The sequence below is a fragment of the Molossus molossus genome, unplaced genomic scaffold, assembly GCF_014108415.1.
Source record: "Molossus molossus isolate mMolMol1 unplaced genomic scaffold, mMolMol1.p scaffold_m16_p_6, whole genome shotgun sequence".
In the NCBI taxonomy this organism is placed as follows: domain Eukaryota; kingdom Metazoa; phylum Chordata; class Mammalia; order Chiroptera; family Molossidae; genus Molossus; species Molossus molossus.
In genome coordinates, this window is record NW_023425399.1 from 68,908,912 (window position 1) to 68,918,580 (window position 9,669).

Here is a 9,669-nt window from a genome sequence, read left to right on the forward strand (position 1 = left end):
GTACTATGATGTATCTACTTTTAGCATAAAGAACTTTGAATCTATTGTTCTCTCATTTCACATTGTTGGTAAATACAAACATGGCTATTTGACCAGATGGCATTTTTAATAGAACAAAATCAAATTCGAAATGTTCTTTAAAATTAGATTTTACCTAGCAAAAAGAAAAGAAATGGTTCCCAGGTTAGTTTATGACACCAGCTTTATTGTTGCCTTGATCCTAAAAATTCTTAATGAAGAAGAAATTGATGAACAAATACTTTAATATCTGGATTAAACTTGACAGAAATTTATTATGAGAAGTATGTCTCTGCTGGTTAATAGTTGGTTTGGGCCCTTGTGTCTCCCAGAGTAGGTAAGACTCGCTTGAGGGAGGTTGTTTAAATTGCACATTCCTGGCTCCACACTAGATTTATAAGACCCAGCAATATCACTAACAAGGCCATAATTTTTACCCACATTAAGTTGAACAACGACACCCATATAAACTCTTATTCATGTGGAAAGAGATGCCAGATGAATGATTTAGTAAGATCTGCATTGTGAAAAGATCAGAAACACAACTTTTTCCTGCTTATTTTCTCTTCCCTTGTTAGTTAACTTCTGTTCCTTTGAGTCTACAGCCTATGGAGGGTTTTTTTTGTGTGTGTTTTGGTTTATTTATTTGTTGATGTTCCCTTAATCAAGCACCAGTTCCTAATCTAGAAAGAAAAAAAAAAAAAAAAATGAATCCCAAACGTGGCCTTTTGGCTCAAATCTATGGAAAGAATTCCAACACACCCCCTCCCACCAGTTCTCTCTCTCCTAGTTCCCTTTTCTCTACAAGCCAGTGGAGGCTAGAGAGTGAGCATGTGCCTAATGAGGCAAACAGTTCAAGCCTATCCAGCCACCTTCCCTTTGCCTTGAATTACGTGGGAAGCTGATGCTTCTTCTGATCAACCCTTACCAGTATGGGCTAGAACACGGCTATCTTCATCAGTGATGATGGCCTTTTGCTCATCAAACCTCTTTCTGTCAACTTTATCAACAAGGGAATGTATTTGCAAAACAGTCAAAATTTAGGAATATAGTCTATGGCCATAAAATAGCAATTGCTAGCTAGTCCACATGGGGATGAAAGCTATGGTCTTTCTCTCATCACAGGGCTTGGCAAGCTGTGTTAACAGTCCTCGGGTTTTAAGGAAACCTGAATCTATGTCCTCTCTTGAACTCTCCATTCTTCTACCCAAGAAACATTTTCGAATACAGGGTTTCCAGATTATGCAAAGTCACTTCAAAGTAAGTTAGAAAGACTGTGGGGTGTTGTAAATTGTGGCACTGGCAAGACTGTATGCATTTCTATAACCTCTTTGTGCATCATTTTTTACATGTGAAAAAATGGAGATTTTGAGGATTTATCAGATCCAATAAGTGAACTATCTAGGACTTCACTTTCACTTTTAGCTACAGTGGAAATTGTCCACCCTAGTTTCACAGGAGTCATGGAGAAGTATTAGAAATACCAATTCATAGGCTCCTCCCCAGAGATCTAAATGTGCTTATGAGTACTTGTCTTAAACTGGGCCATTTAGTCAATGATTTCTTTTAAATATAAATGAGTTTAACTTTGAAAATGGTCCTGCAGAGTTTTATGAGTCAAATCAATTGATCTAATGCTGGTCCTGCTTGCCTCAGTTATCGATTGTGGGTACTCTAATTCGTCAGTATTTCAGTGTCAATTTTATTAGTTAAACAGAATAGTCTTTCTAGAAGGATATGTACAAAGATAGTAAAGATTAGATCTCATTGTAACTCTGTCAAGTCTCTTAAGCTTTTAATAATTTACTTTTCTGAAAAAGGACCCAGTTTACATTAAACTTCGAAAACTAAAAACGTAGGGAAGTATCTGTTGTTTTGAATGAATAGGAATACTTTCAACATTGAAAACCCCATGACACTTTCAGAGCAGTGAGACCATTACCCCCCTCAAAGTCGAGGCCACACTCCACCACAGACTTTGCTGTTCTGCCTGTCGCCATGTGTCGCCATGGCCTGCTTACATTCCTCTCAGGTGAACTGGCCACCTCCTAAGGTTCCGAGCCCTCGAGTAGCAAATGCTTTCCTGTATGGAATGCCAAATGACCTGCACAGATAGTCTAATGGCGAATTTAAATTTACGTAAGAATTTGTCACCTACATATTTTTAAACAGCTTACTTTTCCTAGTGTTACCTGTAAGATTTAGAAAATTGATTATTGTTGGTAAGTATTGCTCTTCTCTACTTAGAATTACATACCTTTTCATCTAATTTCACCAAAAAAAAAAAAAAAAAATTACTGGATACTTAACCAATTATTTTAATCCATTCCTTTAACATACTTGCATTAATTATATGTTCAGATGATAAGATACCAGGAGGACAAAATATGATTCTTTAACCATGACCCGTTGGGTAACAAAGTGAATAAATTAATTAAGTAGAAATCTACTGGAGACCTGTTATGAGCAGAACAAATTCCTGGCCTCAGGGTCTTCTTCACTCTTGTGAAGGAAATAAACATCAAGCAAACAAGCACTTACTATATAACAATAAAGAGTGATAAATATTATGAAGAAAGAAAGAAAATAATTATGTAGCAAAAAAAGTGGGAGGACCATTTAATATACAAACATACGTCATTTTATTGCACATTGTTTTATTGCACTTCACATATATTGTGTTTTTTACAAACTGAAGATTTGTGTCAACCCTGCTGAATACGTCTTTTGGTGCCATTTTCAATACAGCTTTTGTTCACTTTGTGTCCCATATCACATTTTGGTAATTCTCACGATATTTAAAATGTTTTCATTATTATATTTGTTATGGCAATCAGTGATCTTTGGATTGTTGCAATTTCATGATAAAGCTATCAATGCATGAGGAGTGCTGTGTATGGATGAACAGATAGTGGTTTCTTGAGAGAGACTTTACTCCTGGTGAAGATGCCGTGAAGATTGTTGAAATGACAACAAAGGATTTAGGACATTACATAAACTTAGTTGACAAAACAGCAGCAGGGTTTCAGAGGATTGATTCCAATTTTGAAAGAAGTTCTACTCTGGGTAAAATCCTGTCAGACAGCATCTCGTGTCAGAGAGAAATCATGCATGAAAGGGAGAGTCATCTGATGCAGCAAACTTCATTGTTATCTTATTTAAGAAATTGCCACAGGCTCCCTCCTCGAAGTGTCAGTGCTCTTTGGTATTGGAATCCTGTTGCATGTCAGGCTTGGGGGGGGGGGGGGGCCTCTAACAACCGTACCCAACAAGTAACCCAAAGCTATGGGACCTACACCACCCAGTTTGGGCAGCATGAATCCCAGCAGAGCAGTCAGCCCAATGGACAGCAGTTATGGTGGCTACAGCCAGTCAAGGGACACTTCAGGCTATGGCCAGAGACCTAGAACACAGGCTATGGAACTCAGTCAGCTCCCCAGGGATATGGCTCAACTGGTGGCTATGGCTGTGGCCAGAGTTCTCAGTTGTCTGATGGACAGCAGTCCTACCCTGGCTATGGCCAGCAGCCAGCTCCTGGCAGCATCTCGAGAAGTTACAGTAGCAGTTCTCAGAGTGGCAACTATGGGCAGCCTGAGTGGGGGCCATGGTCAGCAGGCTCTGTGATGGACAGCAGCCTAGCTATGGACAGGAACAATGCTCCTATAATCCTCCTCAGTGCTTTGGACAGCAGAACCAGTACAACAGCGGTGGAGGTGGTGGAGTTATGTATGACCAAGACAGTCCCCTAAGAGTGTGGCAGCAGTCATGACGGTTATAGCAATCAGGATTGGGGGAGGCCAGCAGGACCGTGGGGGATAGGCTGGAGGTGGCGGTGGTTATAACCTCAGCAGTGGTGACTGTGAACCCAGAAGTCATGGAGGTGGCCATGGAGGCAATGGCAGGTCATGGAGGTGGCCGTGGAGGATCACCTCATGACTCTGAACAGGATAATTCAGACAATAACACCATCTTTGTGCAGGGCAAGAATGTTACAATTGAGTCTGTGGCTGATTCCTTCAAGGAGATGGGTAGTATTAAGATAAATAAGAAAATAGGACAGCCCATGATTAATCTGTACACAGACAGGGAGATGGGAAAGCTGAAGGGAGAGGCAGCATATGTATCACTTGATGATCCACCTTCTGCTAAAGCAGCTATTGACTGGTTTGATGGAAAAGAATTCTCTGGGAATCCTACTGAGGTCTCATTTGCTACTCTATGACAGACTTCAATAGGGGTGGTGACAATGGTCGAGGAGGTCTAGGGCGAGGAGGACCCATGGGTCATTGAGGCTATGGAGGTGGTGGCGGTGGCCAGGGAGGATTCCCCAGTGGAGATGGTGGCAGTGGAGAACAGCAGCCAGCTGGGGACTGGAAGTGTCTTAATCCTACATGTGAGAACATGAACTTCTCTTGCAGGAATGAATGCAACTGTGTAAGGCCCCTAAACCAGATGGCTCAGGATGGGACCAGGAGGCTGTCATGTGGGCAGTAGCTATGGAGATGATCATCATGAGGGCAGAGGAGTAAATGATCCGGGTGGCTACCAATGCCAAGTCAGGGAGTGGTGGGGGTGGGTGGCTGTTGCCTTGGCAAGATGGACTCCAGGGGTGACCACAGGCAGGATCTCAGGGAGAGGCTATCTTATCCTGCCTCCTGATGCTCTAAAACAGCGTTTCTTCTATGCCCAGTGTAACCCTCATTATTTTGTACCCTTCCATCTCCGCCGGGCCACCCATGTGTTTTTTGTATCGGACTATGTAATTATAACCATATCTCTGGTTCCCATTAAAAACCATTGTTGTAGTTAAATTTTCAAAAAAGAAAGAAGAAATTGCCACAGTCACCCCAAACGTCAGCAACCACCACCCTGATCAGTCAGCAGCCATCAGCATAGAGGCAAGACCCTCCACCAGCAAAAAGATTATGACTCACTAAAGGCTCAGATGATGGGGCATTTTTTTAAGCAATAAAGTACCTTTTAATTAAGGTATTTACATTGTTTTATTAGACATAATGCTATTGTACATCTAATAGACTACAGAACAGTGTAAACAATGTTTTATATACTGGGAAATCAATACATTTGTGTGACTCACTTTAATATGGTATTTACTTTATTGCATTGGTCTTGAACCAAACTTGTGATATCTCTGAGTTGTGGCTGTAAATGGAGAGGGGAAGTATTTAAATCCAAATATAGTGTGCAGGCCCTTCATATTCTTAAAACTTAGCTCTTTCACCTTAGTATTTTTTCTTGTATTTTTCTCTATTTCATTGTATAAAGTCCTCATTTTGAGTCAATTTCATACATGAAAATATAGTTTCAACGCTTCCAAGGTATGGACTTGGTTTTGAATGCTTTAGTACAGTGACTTTCAACAGGTGTGCCACAAGAATTTTTATAATATGCAATACCTGACTATTTAGTCAGGGGCACTGACCTCTTTCCCCTTAGATTGGTAAATAAATTACAACAACCAACACAACAATAGCCATGCAGGTAAATGAACCAAAATTATACTTTTATGTGTGTGTGTCAGATTGGCAAAACATAATATATGTTTTTGGGGTGCTGCAGAATTTTAGTAATTAGCTTATGTGTGCCAGGAGATGAAAAGGTTGAAAACTGCTGCCTTAGTAGATGGAGCTTTTTATTATACCTTTGTTAACTCTCGGTTCTGGCAACTTTATGCCAGGTCCAATCAAATGTGCCACCAACTCTAGGGACCTCTTCCCATTCCACATAATTTGTTGTTCTAAGGAGACATGAAAAACAGTATATTTGTGGGAAACTAGACTGAGCTAAGAACCAAAAAGTGAAGCTGCAGCTCTTCTTGTGCACTTCGGGTGGTGTGGCTTCAGCAGTGAGTCATGCACTCAGTCCTGAGGGGGTGCTGGAGAAAGGGGCGAGGGTGAGATGAGCTGGAGAAGGAGCCACCAGAAAACAAGCGTCGTAGAAATGCAATAGCATTGGGGTGGGTGGGAGTAGAGGGCGAGAGATGTGGGAAGGAAAAGGAAGAGAGAGATATTGAGAGTTAACTATGGAAAGGATCCTCAAGCTTTAGTGGGTTCAGTTCTAACAATAAGTTCCATTATGAGATTATGGACAGCCAATTCTGATTTTTAAAAATCTTTCAATTATTTTTAGATCATCAGCTTGTCTTGTGTAAGACATTATAAATTCATGTTGCATTTAAATACAACTGAACAAAGAGCAAATTTGTAATGAGAAACATTGTTGACTTGTTGCTGGTAGAAAGAAGTGTCCAGTTGAATCTGTTATTGTCTCGCTTAATGTTATTATTAATACTTATGTTCTAGATAATTGAATAGCATTCTGTGCTAGCTGTTGTTTTCCAGATTAATGATGCCAGACAAGTTCAACGAGAGTCTTGTCATTCATTATTTACTGTCCATATTTTAGGAACAGTGAATCTGTGACTCAGATAATCAGGCTAATTAGAGGCCCAGTCACATTTTCCCATATAAATGTAGCCATAAGGAAATAGGAAAAAGTTGTTAAATTTTTTTTATAGTTAGAGATTCAGAACATTTTCTATTCCAGTTTGTTGAGTATCTTTTATTTTCTTATATTTGTTAAGAAAGCAAGGAAAAGAAAGTAATTTTGTTTTCTAGTTATTTTTTATTACAGTAAAAAAAAAAGTTTGACCCAGTCACAGCCCAGAACCCTAGAACTAGAAATCATATAAAAATGTTTTTTAGCCCTGGCCAGTTTGACTCAGCGGTTAGAGCGTCGGCCTGCGGTCCAGAGAGCCCCAGGTTCAGTTCCCGCTAAGGGCATGTACCTCAGTTGCAGTTTGTCCCCGGCCCTGGTTGGGTCATGCAGGAGACAGCCACTCGATGTGTCCCTTTCACGTCGATGTTTCTCTCTCTCTCTCCCTTCCTCTCTCTCTCTCCCACTCTCTCTGAACAAAAAATAGAAAACTGTCCTCAGGTGAGGATAAAAATAAATAAATAAATAAAGTTTTTTAAAGTTTTGCTATTACTCACCAGCACGTTATGGTATTGAAACAAGAAAGCTCTGGAGAAACTATTGCCACTGATTCTTTTTCTAATGTAGTGAGCTGAAAAAATTGTTTAATGACAAATGTCTGGCCCCACGAAGTAAACAAGAGGAAAATTTCCACTGTAAATTATGATGATTCTGAAGGGGCAAAGGTTGAAGTCATTTATCTGTCAAGAAAATTAATGAGCCTAAAGATTTGACCGTCAGAAGGTTAGATTAATGGAAAAGAGAGAAAAATGTTTTGAGAAGGAATCAAAGATTTTTTTTAGTGGAATCTAGAAATTTTAATACTCTGATTTGTTTTGTGAGTTATATGTAGTGATTCATTCATTTATTCAGGAAACAGGTTCTGAATGCCAACAGTATACCAGTATAAGATGCACTGAATGAAAACTCATATTTATGTTTGCAGGACAAGAAAGGATACGTTTGATAACACAAGAGGTCTTTATCTGATGTTTTCAGAGAACTGCAGGTGGTGTTTGTTCAATTAGGAGTTTATGAGTCTGGTTAATCTTGGTGAACATAGGTTAGCTGAGATTTGATACTTAAAACATTTTTTTTTCAAATTCATTGGGCCCTGGGGGAGAAGACATATAGTATGATAATATAAATGGCTAAACTATTTTTAAGTCATATATTAACTTTTTAAAATATTTGGCAATTGATTTGTCTTTCAAAATTAAGATTAAAATGAGTTTTGGGGAGCATGCTAAAATTATAGAAAATTGACAACAGTGAGACTTTAGAATAAATTTATTTTTGTGATGAAAGATTCTCCCTCCATCCTTTCCTTCTAAATAGAGTAGACAGCCATTTTTATAAAAATTGAAGTGAGAGAAACTTGCTGAACCCTTTCAAGCCCTGAGATACTATATAATTAAGCAGTGTATCTAGTCAGAGTATTAGAAATAGAAAGAATATTAGAAATAATATATCCATTCAACTATCTGAACCCACAAAAGTTGCAGATGCACAAAGGGGCGAGTTTTTATACTTACCCAAGTTGAGGCAGTTAGCAGACCTAGATTTAGAATCTGTATATATTAGCTCCTAGCCCAGAGCTCTTTATTTTACATGAAGCATTCACTTATTACCAACTGCATGCATATTACTTGGTGAGTGTTTCCAGCTTCATGAAGTATTAGTTGTGGGAAAAAGACGAGTTTAATTTATTTTCTTAAATATAATTTATTCCAATAAATAAGGTTCTCTGCTCATAAATAAGTTATAAAAAAAAAATTGTTCTCCAATCCCTTTTTCATCACCTTATGCCTTTTTGTTGAAAATATTGACCTTGCTTCATTCACTTTATCTCCAGAAAGCTCTTATTAGGTTGTTTGTTGTGTTTATCAGAGTTTAAGTTGCGAGCTAAGACAACCTTTGCTATAAATAATCTGACTTTTGTTAACTCTTTTGACGAAGGAACTCCAAAAGAGGGTGATTGTTAATATTTAAATGTTTCCTCCCAGTGTTGACAGAGATTTTTTAAAATTTCTTATTAAGCAGCTGATGTTTAAAAAAACAATAGGAAATTACTAGAATTTCTATCTACTTAGTTTTCTCTGTGTAAAGAACCTCTTATTTATTTTGTTTCTGGCTAGCATGAAAATAAGGTCACCTTGATTTATTCATTAAAAACACTTGTCAGGATTCCTAGGTTTGTTTCTATCTCTTGTTTTCCCCTTTGTTATCCTCAGATGGCACTGCCTGAAGGTGACTTTTCTGATTTGAAAGTGTACAGTTGGAGGATTAAAATGCGTTCATGTACTTTCTCAAAAACTGTGCTACATTCATGGTCACTGGACATTTTAATATCTTAGTTCTCTCCTTACCAAAGTGTGAACTCTTCATTTTATGTTCCTCTTAGAAAAATAGCTGTATCTTCTGAGGTCTGTAGAGACTTTTACCCTGGACACTACTGTGCCTCAGAAACTGGTATTTACCAAACGCTGCTCTTTATTTTTAAAAAATATGCTATCCAGTTTGCCCAGTCTTCCCACTTTCTCCAGTGTGTACTTCTCTTCCCCCGCCATCAGTCTCCACGAAGAATGTCCACTAGCGTGCAGCACCGTTACAGATGAGGGAATGAGGATTCGGGGAAGTAAGAATCCTGCCTGCTGTCACTCCTGCAGTGGGGGAGCCAGAGTTTAACACACGCGGACTTGCTCCGGAGGCCAAGCTCTGACTCCAACATTGCCAGCTCCGTCACCACATGCATCTGGCTTCATTCCCTGGCCTGTCTCCACGTCTGCCCATTCAAGGTGTAATAATACCTACTCAGGGGGTTCAGGGAGCTAAGTGAGTTAACACTTACATGCAACTCATAACAGTAAAACTATAAACAGTAGTGATAAAATGTTTGATGATGAAGATGAAGAATGTTGATTTCTAATATGATTAATACATTGACTAATTAGGACAGAGAGAAGCCAGTCTCAAACTATGAAAAAAAGTTTCACCTTCCCAGTGGAATCAGATTTCGGCTTAAAATGCCATAAGACCCTCTTGCTTTGTGCCTCTAAACAATCTGAGCTCAAGACTATTGTTCTAAAGAAAAAGTCTGCAGATAAACAGGACTGAATCTCCACACAGAACCTATGTTACCTGTTTGATATTCTT

The 9,669-nt window shown here is 39.0% G+C and overlaps 1 pseudogene; it reads left to right on the forward strand.

The window, feature by feature from the left end:
- The first annotated feature begins 3,125 nt into the window (after window positions 1–3,125).
- Window positions 3,126–4,828, forward strand: LOC118619237 (annotated as a pseudogene).
- Window positions 4,829–9,669: the final 4,841 nt, after the last annotated feature.